This window comes from Rhagoletis pomonella, unplaced genomic scaffold, assembly GCF_013731165.1.
Source record: "Rhagoletis pomonella isolate Grant_MI unplaced genomic scaffold, Rhpom_1.0 Rhpom_scaffold_00009, whole genome shotgun sequence".
NCBI lineage: Eukaryota > Metazoa > Arthropoda > Insecta > Diptera > Tephritidae > Rhagoletis > Rhagoletis pomonella.
In genome coordinates this window covers 24,411,817-24,428,407 of record NW_023458563.1, presented here as the reverse complement: position 1 = coordinate 24,428,407, position 16,591 = coordinate 24,411,817, and positions in this window count along the sequence as shown.

Sequence of the window (16,591 nt, the reverse complement as noted above, 5' to 3'; positions counted from 1 at the left end):
AAAGTAGCACTTGTTGGCAAGAGTGATTCTGCGTTGGATTTCAATGCTGACATTATTATCGGTGTTAATGCTGGTTCCCAAGTAAACGAAATTCTCTACTTTCTCGAAATTGTAACTGTCAACAGTGACATGGGTGCCAAGGCGCGAATGTGCTGACGGTTTGTTTGATGACAGGAGATACTTCGTCTTGTCTTCGTTTATCACCAGAACCATTCGCTTTGCTGCCCTATCCAACTTGGAAAAGGCAGAACAGACTTCGCGGTTTTTGTTACCGATGATGTCGATGTCATCGGCATAAGCCAGCAATTGCACGCTCTTGTAGTAAATTGTTCCTGAGCGGTTCAGTTCTGCAGCTCTTATTATCTTCTCCAAAAGCAGATTAAAGAAGTCACATGAAAGGGAGTCGCCCTGTCTGAAACCCCGTTTTGTGGCGAATTGACGGTGGTCTTAAGTCTTTCACACAATACGCTCGATAAGACCTTGTAACCTATGCTTAGAAGGCTGATCCCGCGGTAGTTGGCGCGATGGCGGGGTCACCTTTCTTGTGGATTGGGCACAGAGCACTTAAATTCCAGTCGTCGGGCATGCGTTCATCTGACCATATTCTGCACAAGAGTTGATGCATGCACCTTATCAACTCCACGCCACCCTACTTGAATAGCTCAGCTGGCAGGCTGTCAGCTCCAGCAGCTTTGTTGTTTTTCAGCCGCGTTATTGCTATACGTACCTCGTCATAGTCAGGCGGTGGAGCGTCGACTCCGTCATCATCGACTGCGGGCTCGGGTTCTTCTTCTCCACAACTTTCCTTGCTGCTTCCATTTAGTAGGGCGGAAAAGTGTTCCCTCCATAATTGAAGTACGCCCTGGACATCAGTTACAAGGTCGCCGTTATTGTTCTTACAGGAGTACGCCCCGGTCTTTAAACCTTCCGTAAGTCGCCTAACTCTCTGGTGTAATTTTCGGGCATTCTTCCTGTCGGCCAGCATTTCAAGCTCTTCGCACTCACGTGTTTCGGCCTCTCTCTTCTTATTGCGACACATACGTCTCGCTTCCCTCTTCAGATCCCTATAGCGGTCGCACATAGCGCGCGTTGCGCCCGATCGCAGCGTGGCCCTGTAGGCGGCATATTTTTTTCTGCAGCTTCCTGACACTCCTCATCGTACCAGTTGTTCTTTCGGGCTCGCTGAAATCCGACTACTTCTTCGGCGGCGGTACTTAATGAGCAGGAAATGTGGTTCCACTGCTCGCATATGTCGGTTTGTTGAAGAGTGCTCTCTGAGAGCATGTGTGAGAGTCGAGTGGCGAAAGCGCTGGCTATGTTGTAATTGTAGCTTTTCGACGTTAAGCTTTCCTTGCATATTTGGGCGCACATTTTTTCCTGCACAGAGGCGGGTGCGTATCTTGGCTGCAACAAGATAGTGGTCCGAGTCGATGTTTGGGCCTCGGAGTGTGCATACGTCTAAAACACTGGAAGCGTGCCTTCCGTCTATCACAACATGATCGATTTGGTTTCTCGTTTTTCGATCCGGAGACAGCCACGTAACTTGATGGATCTTTTTATGCTTGAACCTAGTACTGCATACTACCATGTTTCGTGCCCCGGCGAAGTCGATCAGCCTCAATCCGTTGTCGGACGTTTCGTCGTGGAGGCTGAATTTTTCGACGGTGGTTCCAAAGATCCCTTCCTTGCCCACCCTGGCATTGAAGTCGCCAAGCACGATTTTGATATCGTGATGGGGGCAGCGCTCATATGTGCGCTCCAAGCGCTCATAGAAGAAATCCTTGGATGCCTCATCCTTCTCTTCCGTCGGGGCATGGGCGCAGATGAGCGAGATGTTGAATAATCTCGCTTTGACGCGGATTGTGGCTAGACGCTCGTCCACTGCGGTGAACGACAGTACTCGGCGACGGAGTCTCTCTCCCACCACAAATCCAACACCGAATTTGCGCTCCTTTACATGGCAGCTGGAGTAGACGTTGCAAGGCCCCAGACCTTGCTTGCCTTGTCCCGTCCAACGCATTTCTTGTATGGCGGTGATGTCAGCTTTTGTCCTAACGAGGACATCAACCAGCCGGGCAGAGGCACCTTCCCCATTAAGGGTCCGGACATTCCAGGTGCATGCCCTCAAATCGTAGTCCTTTAAACGTTTGCCGTGGTCGTCATCATAAGGGGGGTCTCATCCGAGGCTTTGCCTTGCTTCTTCACTGGAAGTGGTTTTTACGTGGCGGGTCCCAAGCCCAGCGCACAACCCATTGCTGGGACGGGGGTGGTTTCGCAACCAAATACACGTTTATATAGCGAGCCGCTTGCTCCAAGCAGACACGCGTTGCAGCCGCACCTACTGGTGAACAGACGCTGCAGACTTCAGTGAGCCCTTAAACCGAATAAGTCGGAGTGGCCCCACCGAAGCTCCCTCTCTTTCTGCCGTGACCCAAGGCTCCACTCGGATTGGTTACCGCATCTCGCACATGGGTTGCTCACGTTGCCCAGAGTGCGCGAACGAGGACACAAGAGTCGGGATTGAGTATAGCCATGCAACTGTAATTGCATACCCAGCGCAACGACTATACCCCATTGCACTCCATTGCTCTAGCTGCTAGTCTCTTAAAATTTCCTCCAATCCCGTCACAAGCAGATTTCCCATGTGAACTTGCAACAAAGTTCAACTCTGCCCTTTCCTTGAAGGGATTTTCATGATTTCAGACCTTTAGTAAAGTTGATATGAGTTATTCATATTGTTTTTGTTTTTTACACCTCTTTCTAAAATATACAATTTCATAAAATTTCAATGTCTATTTATCATTTGTCGATTTCAAAGCCGCTTTCGACAGCACGAAGAGAAGTTGCCTTTATGCCGCGATGTCTGAATTTGGTATCCCCGCGAAACTAATACGGCTGTGTAAAATGACGTTGAGCAATACCACCAGCTCCGTCAGAATAGGGAAGGACCTCTCCGAGCCGTTTGATACCAAACGAGGTTTCAGACAAGGGGACTCCCTTTCGTGTGATTTCTTTAACCTTATGTTGGAGAAGATAATAAGAGCCGCAGAACTGAACCGCTCAGGCACAATACTTTATAAGAGCGTACAATTGCTGGCGTATGCCGACGACATCGATATTATCGGTAAAAACAAGGGCTACGTCTGTTCTGCCTTCTCGGGATTGGATAGAGAAGCAAAGCGAATGGGTCTGGTGGTGAACGAGGACAAAACGAAGAGGACAAAACGAAGTATCTCCTGTCAGCACACAAACAGTCAGAGCATACGCGTCTTGGCACCCACGTCAATGTTGACAGTTACAAGTTTGAAAAAGTAGACGACTTCGTTTATTTGGGAACCAGCATTAACACCAATAATAATGTCAGCCTTGAAATCCAACAGAGAATCACTCTTGCTAACAAGTGCTACTTTGGGCTGAGTAGGCAATTGAGAAGTAAAGTCCTCTCTCGTCGTACAAAGATCACACTCTATAAGTCACTCATCATGCCTGTGCTGGTGTATGGCGCGGAAGCATGGACAATGAAAGCATCTGATGAGGCGGCTCTTGGAGTTTTCGAGAGAAAGATTCTGCGAAAGATTTACGGACCTTTACGCGTTGGTGATGGCGAATATCGCAGACGATTTAACGATGAGCTGTATGAGCTTTACAACGATATAGACATAGTGCAGCGAATTAAAATTCAGCGGCTCCGCTGGCTTGGCCATGTCGTTCGGATGGACAGAAACGCTCCTGCTCTGAAAATATTCAACGCGGGCCGCGATGCTGGTAACAGAGGAAGAGGAAGGCCTCCTCTGCATTGGAAAGACCAGGTGGAGAAGGACTTGGCTTCACTTGGCATTTACAATTGGCGTCAGTTAGCACAGAAGAGAAATGACTGGCGTGCTGTTTTGGACTCGGCCAAAATCGCTTAGGCGGTTACAGCGCCAAATAAGAAGAAGAAGAAGATTTATCATATTGCTCGAGCGTTAGACGATCTAGAGTTCATACGCATAAGTAGCCCAAAATGCCCATTTGGGTACTTAAAGTTGACATTATAGACAATGTTTTTATGTAAAAAAGAAACATTTTTTAAATGCTATAATCAATAAATAATAACTAAAATAAAAATGTGTACTTAATTTTTTTTTTGTTTTTTATACGTTGCACATTAATGTAAATATTGTGAAATTAAAGCCCATAATAAGCCGGAAGAAATACATTTATTTTCATTCAGTTTCGTTAAAAGGTTTCCAAGATACAGCACTTTAAAGAAAGATATGTATGACGTCATATCGGCAAAATATGCTGCACAAATATTCATGTCGCCGGGACCTTCAATCTCTTCAACTTTCATCCAAATCCTTAGAGGTCGCCAACAGAGGTGGCCGCGGTGACATGAAATGCCTCAAAATAAAATTTTTGTTTTGGTTTTTTTTTGTGGCTCTTTGTGGCATTTAGAATTTACATGTGGCTCTTTTCTGCCTCGGCCTTGCCCATCCCTTCTATATGCTAATCTAGCATAGTCAAGAAATTGGACCATAAATTTGATTTTTTCGAATAGATCGGTCCCTGGTAGACTTGACGGAAAAAATGATCCTATATGCTAATATAGGAAAAACACTACCTACGTCCCAAATTTCAAGCAAATCGGACCATAAGACGATTTTTTTCGAATAGATCGGTCCCTGGTACACCTACCTGCAGAAAAGTATTATATATGTTAATCGAGGCAAAGGTTACCTACGTAAAAAAAGTTGAAGTAAATCGGACCATAAATACGGTCCCTAGTCCACTTATCCGAAAAAAAGGATCCTATATGCTAGGGATCCCCAAATCAGCACATATGTGTCGCGGGCGACTGCGCGAGCAAAGCTTTGCACAGCGGTGCTGGGCAAGCGCGGAAGCAAAAAGTTATCGGAAGGGGAAAACGAAGTCAACAGAATAGTGAGATTGTATGTGTGACAGTGATGGAAAATGAGTGTGCATTGTCTCATTTTCGACCCTTTCGGAAGCAGCCGGCACCTTCAGCACAATCGATTGATTTTCGGCACTATTTTTGCGTAACTCAATGCAACTAATAAATATTTCTTTCGGTTCCGCAATTAAAAATATTTTTTTTACATTTAGTCGTATGTGCTTAAACTGATAAATGATATAAACATAGAAACGCAAGCAGAAGAATCTCTCTTCCACATTCTGCATATGCGCTTAACGATAAGATCTAGTTCGTTTTGCATCCCTTTTTCTATAGTTCCAAACCAGTTCCTAATTCGACAGATGAGATCTATTTCGATCTGCATCCATTTTTTATAGTTCCCAACCTGTTATAAATTCGTCACCTTAGATCTACATTTCTAATCAGGCTTGCAAGTGCAAGTTTGAGGCAGCTAGGACTTACCATTGATATTTAGCAATTTTTTGTTGTTGTTTGGTAAGTCCTAGCTTCCTCATACTTGCACTTCATTATACAAAAATTGAATGGGCTAAAAAACTGCAAACTCAACTTTTTCTAGAGAGCGCAAGTAGAAAGTGAATTATTTTAATGAAATTTTGCAGAATTTCCTTAAATTTTGCACAAGGTTTGGAACTCTGATTTTTGGGGATTTTATGAAAAATTGCCGAAAACTAAAATATTTAAAAAATAGTTGCCCGTATTGTAAAAAATTCGTTTTACCCAAACTTTATTGACTGACTGTAGCTGTGCTGGATTGCATAAAACAAAAATTAATTTGTCTTTTCTTAAAAAAAAGGTAGCTCTGGTGGCTTGCATTTTTAAATAAATTTAGTGAGAAAATGGGAATTATTTTGACACTTTTTTTTAACCTCTTTTCTGCAACTGCATTGCCTTTCTCAATTGTCCTTCAGGATCTTGGCCTTTGTTTATGGAATCACTAAGTATAATGATTATTAAGCAACTCAAAAACTATACCAGCGTGATTACCGACGTATCCTTTTGAGAGGTAGCCGCACTCTTATAAGCGTAATAAGACCCAAACTTTTCAGGTAAAAATTTCAGTAGGTTGCGTCTGTATGGCCTTTTCAATTTTATAAATTATCATTATTTTTAAGTGGAAAAATAAAACTCAAAATTAATGATAATCTCTGCGCGAAAAAATAAAAATCATAAAATAATCATTATTTGTAATGCCAAAAATAAAAATCAAATAATAATTATTTCCGTTTGAGCGAAAGAATAAAACTCAATAATAATTCATAAAATAATGATTAAATGCTGCTTTAAATTATTTTACTCATAATGATTACCTTCCCTGCTTTTAAAATTTGAAATAAAATAGTTTAGTGAAAGTACCACATTTCACTGCTTTTGGACTGGTTCGGGACTATTTACTATCGGACTGGTTCGTTTTTGGAGAAAAAGAACTAGTACTAAACCAGAAATTTGGTTCACTAGTTCGTGTTTTCCCTACAGGGTTCAATTCGCGTAGATTTTTGAGAACTTTTTTCGTTGAAGGTGTTGCACTTTTTCTTCCATACCGAAATTTGTGTACATCATTTATCATTGTCTAACAAAACCTAAAAAATAAAGCTTAGTTTAAAATATTGGAATAAAACACAACAACGCTACACGTGCTTTCATCCATATAACATAAAATGCGAACGTTCGTTATATGGACGAAAGTGCGCAACACCGCAAACAGAAAAATTCAAAAAATCAATGGTATTTTCTAGACACTTCAAACTTGCACGTTATTATACTAGAATGAATGGGCTACAAAAATGTTAACCCAAAACATGTCTACAAATTTTGAACAAAAACTGTGAAAATTTGATGAAACTTTGTTGATTTTTTTCATTCTTTCTAGTTTCGATTTATTTGCAAAGTTTTTGTTTGACAATGAGCTACAATTTTATTAAATAAAATAATTAAAATTATTTAAAAAAATAAAATAAATACCGGGTGACCGTGTAATTTTGTCAAAGATGAAGACAATGATGATAAAAGATTAATACACTATATAGGTCAGTTCATATTAATGAACATAAAATGACATCACTATCGATAAAATGGAAATCCTCAAGGGAAATTTATAATTTCAACGCATGGAATTTACATAAATTTTTTTACTTTCAACCCCCGAATTGCTCAATTACTTCTATTTCTGCAGGATCGCCATTAGGTAAATTGCATTTCCAAAGATTTTTTCAAAATAAATAGCCATGAGGGATATTTCACCCGCCGGTGATAAGAAATCGCAATCACGATAACGCACATCACTAATATTACTGTTCACAATCACGTTTACATTCAAAATTTCAATTTATAATTTCGTTTTGTAGCAAATATGAAATATAGGTGTATCCATTTACTTAAATGTAAACGGATTAAGAATCAAAGTGCTAGAAGAGATTTGAGCGTTTGGTACAAAAAGTATTTTTGATGTTGAAATTGTACTTAAAATCGGCAAATGGTACTTTTGGACTTTTTAAAATTAATTGTACTGAAAAAGTACAATTGTACTTAAAATATCAACACTGTTTCACTGGCGTGACAAAGTACTTGCTGCAGCGATGCCAGATTTGAGCGTACCCAATTTTTTACCGATAATAACTCATGCGAGGGATTTGGGTATTGGGCATTTTACAAGCCTATCAGGAAGTATACATATCTGTATATATCTGTTCGTATAGAATAGTAGCTTATGTCGGAAGACTGGCTTTAGTATAATGAACCATTCGCAGCATACGATTACGAAAGACTCACTGGCGCCGAGTCGTTGAAGAACTCTTGGAAAATAAACGTAAAAGAGGCAGTTGCGATGCTAAATATAAATATACTATAAAGTCTCATAAAAAAATTCCTTGTGGTTTAAAGAATATAGGAAATGGTACATTTTACTAAAGCCAGCCTCCCGACATAAGCTACTATTTCATACGAACACAAATATATTCGTCTACAATAATGTTGATTATTTTAATTAAGTCCTAAGATAAGTTTGTGAATCTTATCAGTGTTCTATGTAAGAACCAAAAATCAATCCCCTCCCCAATTAGAACTTTTGCTTTAAAAGAAAAATATGCATAGCGCATTTACTCAATACTTGGTCTGGCATCACTGTTTGAGCATTGATGTGCTCAGCTCACTGTTGCCAAGGTCGTGCATTTTGCATTAAATTTAGTGCTTTTGGGAAACCAAAAAGCCAAAATAAGTGGAATTTAATGCTTGGTGCGGTATTTAGTGATGCTTTTTTAATTTAAGCACATCGAATGCATAGGTACATATGTATGTATATATACACTATTCACTAATATTCTACATTAAGATGGAATTCATATACTGAATAAAATGTGAGGAATAGGTAAATTAAATATGTTTTGCGTTGTTATAAATGTATTGAAATTAGTCTATATATATAAAAATGAAATGTTTTCCGTATGACGGCGATGCCTGACCAAACGGATGAACCGATTTCAATTCTGTAAAAAGCACATTTTTGGACCTTCTGTGTGGAAGGTTCTTTGATTTAAAAAAATTTTAAATATTTTGTTGTTGTTGCCGAAAAATGAAGAATGCTTAGACGTCACAATTTCACAATTTCATAGAGTTTTCCGTATAATGAATGTCACGAAACTACTAAACGGCTGAACTGATTTAGTTTGGAACATATGTCAGCACCTTGAAGGGAAATATTTCGAAATTTGGTATGCAGACATAACTATGGTAGGTGCTTGCAGTAAAGTATATATAAAGGGGTTTGTAAAAGGTGCGCGGCACATCCCATAGGCGTGGAAATTTTTATCAACTATAATACATGAAATTGAAATCAGGTATACAGACATATCTGCGGTAGGTGCTTACAGTAGGCTGTATATACATGAGTTTGTAAAAAGGGGCGTGGCACAGCCCATAGGCGTGGACCCTTTTATCAACTATAACTTGGGAACCATAAGTCCCAAGAACTTGAAATTTGGTGTGCAGGCATATCTACGGTAGGCGCTTTAAGTAAGGCATATATAACTGAGTGAAACATCCCATAGGCGTGGAAAATTCGGAATCATATGTCACGTGAAATTGAAATTTGGTACGCAGACGTATCTATAGTAGCTGCTTAGAGTAGGCTATATATAAGTGAGTTTGTAAAAGGAGGAGCGGCACGTCCCATGGACCTGGAATGTATTATCAGCTATAACTCCGGAGATATAAGTCGCTTGAACTTGAAATTTCGTACGCAGCCATTTTAATGGTAGGTACTTATATTAGGGTATATATAAATGAGTTTGGAAAAGAGTGCATGGCACATCCAATAGAAATGGAATTTTTTATCAGCTATAACTTCGGAACTATAAGTCCCACGAACTTGAAATATAGTATGCAGATATATCAATGGTAGGTGCTTATATATAAATGGGTTTGTAAAAGGGGGCGTGGCACATCCTATAGGCGTGGAAAATTTTGTCAGCTATAATTTCAAAACCATAAGTCAAATGAAATTGAAATTTGGTACGCAAACGTATCTATGGTAGGTGCTTATAGTAGGGTAACTTAATATATATGTAAATATCCCGTGTCACTGTGTTCGTTTACACTAATCTCCGATACCGCTTAACCGATTTCAATGAAATTTTGTGGGTGTGTATTGTTGGTTTCAACTTAAAAGATAGGATAGTTGTGAACCCGAGAAAAAATATTTTTTTTTTCATCGAAATTTTTGCTATGCTTCTCGCATCGTGCTTTCCTAATATACATATGAAAATCGAACTCTTCCTAAACGGCTCGACCGATCTTTATGAAATTTTTTGTGTTATATATGGTAGGTATGAGAATCGGATGTAAAGTATATTTCATACCGTTAGGTGCAGGGGGCGTGGCACCTCCCATATAAACCGAATTTTTCATAGTGCACATCTCTGAAAGTGTTCAGGGTAGACTACTCGAATATGGTTTGGAGATATATGAAAACAGTTGCATATTCATGGATAAAAATTGCGGTTATTGGAAAAAGTTACGTGGCACCTCCCATAAAAACCGAATTTTTCATACTGCATATCCCGGAAAATGTTCATGGAAGAGGTCTCGAACTTGGTATGGAGATATATTGAAGCAATCGCATACTCATGGAGATAAATTGTGGTTATCGGAAAAGGAGGCGTGGCACTTCCCATACACATCGAATTTTTCATACTGCATATCTCTGAATGTGTTCATGGAAGAGTACTGGAACTTGGTATGTACAAGATATATAAAACGCGACTGGTCATGAAGAAAAGTTGGGGCTATTGGGAAAAGGGACGTGGCACCTCCCATGGTAAATTACTCGAAAATGGTATAGAGATATATGAAATCAATCCCATGCTCTTAGAGAAAATTGGGGTTATTTGAAAAGGGGACGTGGCGCCTTTCAAACACACTGAAACTATTACGTATCTTTGTATGGATGTACAGTTTTGCTAAGTTATTTAAGACGGCAAATATGCCTTCTGACAACTACCAAACCGTAATATTAGAAGACAAATGCGTCACTAAAAATCATGAACGTGAACTCTTGGTGAAAATGTTGGACCAAAATGTTTCAATACACGGTTAAAAATTTCTGTTTTAATTTTAAACTTTTTGGATATGACCAAACTACATAAATTCAGTTTCAAATACAAACCTTCTAAATTTAAACAAAAAAGAGGGCACATATGTTGGGTTTAGAATTTAAACAGTTCGGTTTAAATTTTAAACACAAACCTTTTCATAATTAAGAATAAAAAGTAAAAATAAAATTTCATGCTCCGTCTGATGGGGACTGAACCCGGACAACCTTAGTAGCAACCAATTGTATCAAGCAGATTTGCACACTCAGCTACAGCCACGTATGTAAATGTGCTTTCATATGTTGAGTTTGAATAAACACCACATTTCGCTGTGTGCAAACATTTTCTATTTCGGTTTAGATTTTAAACCAAATTTTCTATATATGAAACCCAGAAACTAGAATTAAAAAATTTTGGTTTGATTTTTAAACCACGAGCTTTTTGGACTAAAATTTAAACCGCAATATATTAAAAATTGCTTAAAACTATTGACTGGTTTAAAAAGTAGACTATAAAAGATTAAAAAAGGCAGTAGTCCCAGCGCGGTTTAAAAATTAAACCCAAATTTTTGACCGTGTGCAAAAAACTTAGTTTGGGCGGGACGAAGTTCGCCGGGTCTGCTAGTTTATTAATAAAACCGTGAGGAAATGGATATGTATATACACTTTTTACTGAATCAAAAAAATTATTAAACATGATAATAAAAACTTGGCGCTTTTGTTTTGGAAAAATTGGCTTTTTCTGGTGGCCCGATGCCACACTGACTCAGTTGTCGCAAAAGTACACATACATACACGCATTTTTACTTGAAAATAAGTGTGTAGTGGTTAATATGTATACGATGCCATCTCCGTACAGCTCACTTCACCTCGCCTAGCACGCTCGCGTGCTAGCAGTTTGCCCGCGACGTCGACTGCGTGCACCTCTGCTGTGCATCCCTACTATATGCTAATCTAGCCAAAAAGCTGCCTACGTACCAAACTTCAAGCAAATCGGACCATAAAAATGATTTTTTCGAATCGATCGGTCCCTGGTACACTTACCGGAAAAAATTATTCTATATGCTAATCTAGGAACGAAGCTGGCTACGTCCCTAATTTCAAGCAAATCGGACCATAAAACAGATTTTTTCGAATAGATCTGTCCCTGGCACACCTAACTGAAAAACGTGTTATAACTACATGGTGTCTCAGAAGTAACCTGTCAAACTTGTGGAGAAGGCAGGTGGGGTGGTGAGCTCCCTGATAAGCAAACATTTTTCAGGTAAAAGTGTCACCCTTTTTCAAATATTTAAATTTTCTTCAATTAAAAAAAATCGTTCCTTTTCATGTATTTTCTTTAACTGCATCAACAAACAAGGCTATACTTAGTAAATTTTTTATGTAAAATACTTTCAGATAGTTTCTTCTCCATACTCAAATGCAATGTAATTAAAATATATTAAGGAACCATTATAAAATTAGGACTATATTGGGATTTTTTTCTTTTTGATATTTTCTTCCCCAACTTTGACTTTCTCTGGTGAAAAAAAATGTACTGAGCTATAACTTTACATTACATAAAAAAATTGCTCATTGAATAAATATTTCAGAAAGGAGGCACTCTTACTATTTCGAATAGAAAAAAAGTTAAAGCCGCTTTTGTGGGTAAAGGACTGAAACACGCTAGAATGTATTTAATAGATTTAAATTTAAGTTGGTCTTGCTACCGACCAATGACATGCTAAATAGTACAAAGGTACATTATTACTTGCTCCTAGGGTGGCCAGATATTATAGTGACATAATCAGTACAGTTGGGATCAAAAATCAATACAAAATTCATTACTTTAAAACAAATCAAAGGTATTACGTATGTATGTACAGCTGTGCTCACGAAAATAATAGTAAAATGTATTGACAGGTTTTGAAAATTTTTTCTTTCCTTACATAATTTAAATCCTTGCTAATATTATAAATCCGAAAGTGAGTTTGTTTGTTTGCTACGCTTTCACGCTTTAACTACTCAACCGATCATCATGAAATTTTGTACACTGCTGTCATTTAGCCCAACTTAAAATATAGGATAGATTTTATATCGATTAGACAAGGGGGCGTGGCACCTCCCATACAAACGGAATTTTTCATACTGCATTACTCAGGAAATATTTTGGATATATTACTGGAACTTGGTATGGAGATATATAAAATCATTATTTACTCATGCATGAGAGCTATCACCCTTTCAAAAAATCAAACTCAACTTCAATTAAGGGAGTTATTTATTTCAAAATAATATTAAAAAATGGATGTGAAGATGCTTAAAAAAGTTGTAGTTCGAATGAATTTTGAAAAGGTTTGCCACCTGTTTGAAAAGTCAAGTTTAAAATAATTATACGCAAGCTATCTGAAGAATTAAAATATGGTTGCCTAACAAAATATTGTTAAGAAACCTTTTTGTTTTGAATAACCTTTAAGTCTTTCACAAGGGTTGCCACCTTTTTAAGAATTAAATTCAATTATTCTAAATTAAGTATTACAGTAAAAGGCGCGTAATGGTCCTGGCGGTTGATTTATCGGTGGTGATTTGAGATTTACCCCTGCACAACTCAACCCTGGTGTCTCCGAATGAAGCTTCAACGCATAATAATACTGGCAAAACACATCCATTGGGCCAAACATAACACGATATACTCATTGGTGTAGCAGATCGAGTTAATCTGATATTCACCACACTTTTTCTAACTTGATTCTATAACAAAAGACATGTGAGTTGAAGTCTCAAACTTTCTATATTTATAAAATCGAGAAAATTAAAAAAAAAGTAGCCCATTCAGTTTCAGTAGAAGACGAGCTGGAGTCAGAATATGTTTGCATATTTTAAGCTACAAATTTAAAACATATTTAGATGGTGTGCTTATTAAATACAACATTCAGATTAAAATGTTGACTAAAAAGTACGAATGAAATTTAATAGTGTTGAATGTGTATGTGCAAGTAAAATTACAGATAGTCGAACATTAAAAATCAAAGTAAAGCTACATATGTATATCATATCCAAGTGTCGCTAGTTTGCACCTTTTCCAAATTTTTAGAACTTACATTGCACCGTAGCAGTAGTCATATTAAGTTTGAAATACTTATTGTCATCTTCTCAGTGTACTTAATATATGATTATTACCTTCATAAGATTTATTAATGGCGAAACCAGCTTTTCCTGTAAATCCTGAAAAACCTGCAAATCGTGAAGTTGGGTTGGGTTGAATCCAAACAGTTTGTTATTTTGCGAAATCCCAGGAAACGAAACAACTGCAAGCTGACACCTTTTTAATAATGGTTTAAATTTAATTAATGCTTTCAATCTGCTCACACGTATGAGCTGTCAAAAACCAATGTTTTGAACATGTAAACCTCAAGTAAATGTCAATTACACCAATTTACAAAAGTATTTATTAAATGTAAAAATCAGTACAAACTCAAAAAATCAGCAGATTTTGCGTACTGGTTTCGCGCTCTTAAAAATCAGTACAATAGAAAAAAATCAGCACATGTTCTGATTAAACCAGCGCATCTGGCCACCCTACTTGCTCCTGACATTTTTTGTGTTACTTACCGGAAATAATGAAAGTGGATTTTGTGAAATTGGACCCTTCGAACATTGTGTTATTAATACTATGACAGAGAACACGCAGTATACGTGGCATGAATATGCGGATATTCACCTAATTTACGGTGAAGCTTGCTGTAATGCCAGAGCTGCTCAAAGACTCTATGCAGAGCGATACCCAAATCGGTCGTGAAGCATTCCCCCGCACCCATATAAATATCTGAAGGTAAGTAATTTTTACACCTTTCTTGTTTGAAGCCATTCTTCTTTTAACTATCATTTTTAAATTTTTTAAGGTCGCATACATGGAAGGCGTGGCGGCGAGACAGGGCGTCCTGCAACGGTAGATGTTAAAGTTGTGCTAGAGGAAGTGGAACTAGGTCCATCGAATTCAGGGAGAATGATGGAAAGACGGACTGGAATACCAAAAACTACAGTTCACAAAGCTTTAAAATACCATCCCTACCACACTCAACGTGTTCAGACTCTACAAGAAAGAGATTACCTGTCGAGGGTTAGATTTGGCAGTGAAATGTTGCGAATGCATAAATCAGACCCCAACCTTTTTAATAAAATAATTTGGAGCGATGAATCATCATGCAAACCTGATGGTTATTTTAATTTACATAACCTTCACAGTTGGCAGATAGACAATCCTCACGAAATGAGATAAGATCGTTCGCAGTACCAGTACAAAATAACTTTATGGTGCGGTATTTTTAATTGTCAGATATTGGGACCCGTAGAAATGCAGCCAACGCTCAACTCCCACAGTTATTTAAAGTTCCTTCAGGAACGGCCTCCAACTCTTTTAGAAAATGTACCCTTAAACCTGCGGCGAAGACTATGGCAGCAAAATGACGGATGCCCTGCTCACTATGGGCGTGAAATAAGAGCTCGAGAGGGCCAATCACGTGGCCTGCTCGATCGCCAGACCTGAATCCATTAGATTTTTTCTACTGGGGCTGTCTTAAGGACAAAATTTATTCAAAAATAATTCAAAACGAAGAGCAAATAAAAAAAATAACGTAAAACAAATATTTTATTTCACGTGAACCCATCCTTCACAAAAAATATTGATAGATATAGCCCTTGTTATAGACTGTAGTCCGAATTCCGGTAAGTAACATAAAATAATGTCAGGAGCCGGTAATAATGTACCTTTGTACTATTTAGCATGTCATTGGTCGGTAACAAGAGCAACTTAAATTTAAATCTATTAAATACATTCTAGCGTGTCTCAGTCCTTCGCCCACAAAAGCGGCTATAACTTTTTTTTTATATTCGAAACAGTAAGAGTGGCGCCTTTCTGAAATCTTTATTAAATAAGCAATTTTTTTATGTAATGTAAGGTTATAGCTCACCACATTTTTTTCACCAGAGATAGTCAAAGTTAGGGAAGAAAATATCAAAAAGTTAAAAATCCCAAAATAGTCCTAATTTTATGATGGTTCCTTAATATATTTTAACTACATTGCATTTGAGTATGGAGAAGCAACTATCTGGAAGTATTTTACATACAAAATTTACCAAGTATAGCCTGGTTTGTAGATGCAGTTAAAGAAAATACATGAAAAGGCACGATTTTTTTTAATTAAAAAAAATGTAAATATTTCAAAAACGCTAACACTTTTACCTGAAAATTTTTTGTTTATCAGAGAGCTCACCCCCCCACCTACCTTCCCCTAAAGTTTGGCAGGTTACTTCTGGGACACCCTGTATGTGATATCTTCGACAATGATAGCATCGATTTGGGTATTAGACAAAAAATAATAATTTTGATTTTTTTAAGTCTCCATAGAGGAATCTTAACTTTTCCCCCTATGCGACACGCCTTAACCGTCGCCAATCGGGAAGTAAAGGTTGGGGCTAAGGAAATCTGATGTAAACATTTGCTCCCTAATATACATACATATAAATTTATTTTTAATTTTATTGATCTTGAGGCAGTTTTTAATGAAAAACTATTGTGGAAAGCAATAATAATTTACAAAAATGGTAAAAGTGATAGCTATTTCGGAGATCACCACATCTCCTCATCAGACTTCTTCAGTGGGCTTCGATCCAACGACCCCAGCTGACTCAGCCAGATGCCTATGCTCTGTGCTTAGTTCGCCTTATAAACTGTTGTTGCTTTCCTCTTTTTCATGTGAGGCAACTACAATCAAACGCATCTATTCCGGTGCAATTCAGGTTCTGAGCTCCCTGATAAGCAAAAATTTTTCAGGTAAAAGTGTCATCGTTTTATCGTTTTTGAAATATTTAAATGTTTTTGAATTAAAACAAATCGGGCCTTTCCATGTATTTTCTTTAACTGCATCTACAAACAAGGCTATACTTAGTAAATTTTTATGTAAAATACATCCAGATAGTTGCTTCTCCATATTCAAGTGCAATGTAGTAAAGATGTATTAAAAAATTATAAAATTAGGACCATTTTGGGATTTTTAACTTTTTGATATTTTGTTCCCCAACTTTGACTATCTCTG